General features: G+C 35.6%; 1 protein-coding gene and 1 pseudogene across 1 annotated transcript in view; one reads left to right on the plus strand and one right to left on the minus strand.

Moving 5' to 3' along the window:
* LOC107707652 (testis development-related protein-like) overlaps positions 1-2,702 on the plus strand; it is a 45,574-nt gene that overhangs the window by 7,548 nt on the left and 35,324 nt on the right. The window lies entirely within an intron of this gene.
* Positions 2,293-2,702, minus strand: part of LOC107707649 (leukocyte elastase inhibitor-like) — a 4,590-nt pseudogene continuing 4,180 nt past the window's right edge.

Here is a 2,702-nt window from a genome sequence, read left to right on the forward strand (position 1 = left end):
GAGAGAGAGATCACAGTGGAGTCAGCTGTCTTAACCTTGGCTTGTGTACTGCAAACACATACCAGCTTCATCACTGTGTCTGTCACGTGACTCTGTTCCCCTTTCCGGCTCTGTCTTTACATTTATTTTGAAAGCTGAAGCTCGTGATTATGGTGGCGTTACATTTCCGACGAGTGCTTGTGGTGTTCGGCCAATCAAAATGCATTGGGTCAGCTGGCCAATCAGAGCAGACTGCGCTTGTCGGAAGGAGGGACTTTGTAGAAAACGAAGCGTTTGAGAGAGGCGGGGCATAGAGGACCTACAATAATGTACAGTATTTGAAAAATAATGTGTTTTTTGAACATTAAAGCATGTCAACATGTTCTGTTACACCAAATACACAAAATAATGATCTTTAAAAAAGCATCATATGACCCCTTTAAATCAAATGTATGCTTTAAAAGTAGGGTAATCATAGCAGGTTTCATCCATAGTTTGTCCATTTAAAGGTCTGCGTTTAGCTTCGAATGGCGTCTTTGACCACAGTATTATATAAAAATGATTTGCATTCCGATTCTGACATCCAAAGGCACAACAATAAATTTTTTTTCTTATTCCATGGTTTTTACTCGTTTCCCTCCACTTGCTCCCAGTGCTTTTATGCCACCACAATGCGCGCGCAGCTGCAAGTGACGTAACTGTGACGTCTACTCCAAATTGGTCTATACCTGGTTTTATACAGTCTATGGTCTATATACATTTAGTTCACGAAGCGCTCTGTCGCCATCTGGCGGTGAAGACGCGTCATTGAACGCGACACCATACGAACAGCCCAAACAACATTTGCAGGCTGCATTGCCTTTTATGTGCCTTGTACTTTTTGTCTTGTATTTAAACGTGATGGAACTAAAAAAAAAAAAAAACTTGCTTTATTATGTCTAAATACCATGACAAAATGTCCAAATAAATTATTTTAAAAGAACGATAAAACAAGCATTTTTTTTATACTTTTAATTTTAATGCAATGTTTAATTTAAATGTTCAAAATAAAGACAAAAATAATTTGACCAGTATTTTGTTATCTAATGCGAAGGTTTTTAGACAGTAACTTAAGTCTCCAAATAATTTCTGTTTAGAGAATACCGGGGCTAGTTGTCACACGTTTTACTCCAGTGAATATTTCTAAAAAAAAATATTAGTGAATATCTTGGAAAGTGATATATATATGTATGTATGTATATGTATATATTTGGTCTACAGTGGTAATTTATTTTCCTCTCTTTCTGTTTTGAAAGAGAGGAAAATAGAAACCAGTTTTATTTGAGTTTCTTACACCGTGCCTAAATGACCAGAGTTCATTTGTAACTGCAGTTTCTATACAAATGAATAAACAAACAAACAGATTTTGGATATACTATTACAGTGATAATCTGACTTTAATAGAGCCTCGTTTAGTGCAGGAAACAACACAAGTGCTTGATGTTTATATAAACTGATGCATTTGATTACATATATGACATGCAGAGACCCGTGCAAAACCACATCTGAATTATCATCAATAGGTGAGACCAGGACAACTGTAATGCATTTAATATCTTCAATTATAAATACGTCAAGAGTCATAACATTTATGATGTGCATGTACAGTAAGTCTTCTCTCAAGCTGAGAAAAACATCCATACTTTGAATGTAGATCTTTTGTTTTATTATTTCTAAGCTAAATGTTTAGGTTTGGGGGGATTACAGTTATAATGCTTAATTGAAAGTTGAAATCTTTATAATGTCTAATGAACATTATTTCAGTAAAGCATCTGGTTTAAGACTGAAACAGAACTATTTTAGTATAATTTATACATTTGAGTTTTCATTAATTTTTACATTTAAATTTTTATATAATATTAGTTCAAGTTTTAGTAATTTTGTATTTGTCATTTTTATTAGTTTTTTTTTTTTTTTTTAATGTCTGGATAGATTTTATTTTTATTTATTAGTTTTAGTTATTTTAGGACTTCAGCTTAAACTAAATAAAAATGAGAAATGGTGCTTTTGTTTTTATATTTAATTTTATTTCATTTATAATGCAGGCCCCACCTGATTCTGAAGAAAAACTATTCCAGTACCACATAAAATTGAAAATGGTTTATTACTAATAATTTAATCTAAGTCTTTCTCATGTAAATTGCAATAGGTTCTGATACTGTCGGCTCATATAAGTAAAGATGACAATTAGTAGTAGTTGTCCAGAGTCTCCTCTACTCATTCTAACCAGATCACCAACTAAACTAGCTGGAAGGGTCTCAAGCAGCAGGATTCGCTCACGGAGAACAGAAGCGACCGTAAAACAGAATGCTCTTGGTTGGATTGTGTCGAATGAAGAAGAGGAACGGATGATCTGCGTTAAAGACCGGCGGGATCCACCTACTAGATCCTTCCATGAAGATGCCGGTGGCCGCAGCCGCTTCGGTTCCTTCCTCGTTTACTTCAACAAAGGCTTTATGAATCACCTTCGTCACCACCAGGTCATTGTTGGGAGACATGCCTGAAAGATTCACCTTCTGCCCGTCAAACACATCCTCCATTCCCATGCTGATCAGAAGACTCTTCATGTCATAGGTTTCCTCCATCTTGAATCTGGGCAGAGATACTTCAACTTCTTGTTGACGCATCATGCTGGGTTTGGTCCACTCCATCAGCTTCTCGTAGGTCAGTGCCTTTTCAAGCTG

The sequence above is a fragment of the Sinocyclocheilus rhinocerous genome, unplaced genomic scaffold (genome assembly GCF_001515625.1).
Source record: "Sinocyclocheilus rhinocerous isolate Xijiao unplaced genomic scaffold, SAMN03320098_v1.1 scaffold235, whole genome shotgun sequence".
NCBI classification, from domain to species: Eukaryota; Metazoa; Chordata; class Actinopteri; order Cypriniformes; family Cyprinidae; genus Sinocyclocheilus; species Sinocyclocheilus rhinocerous.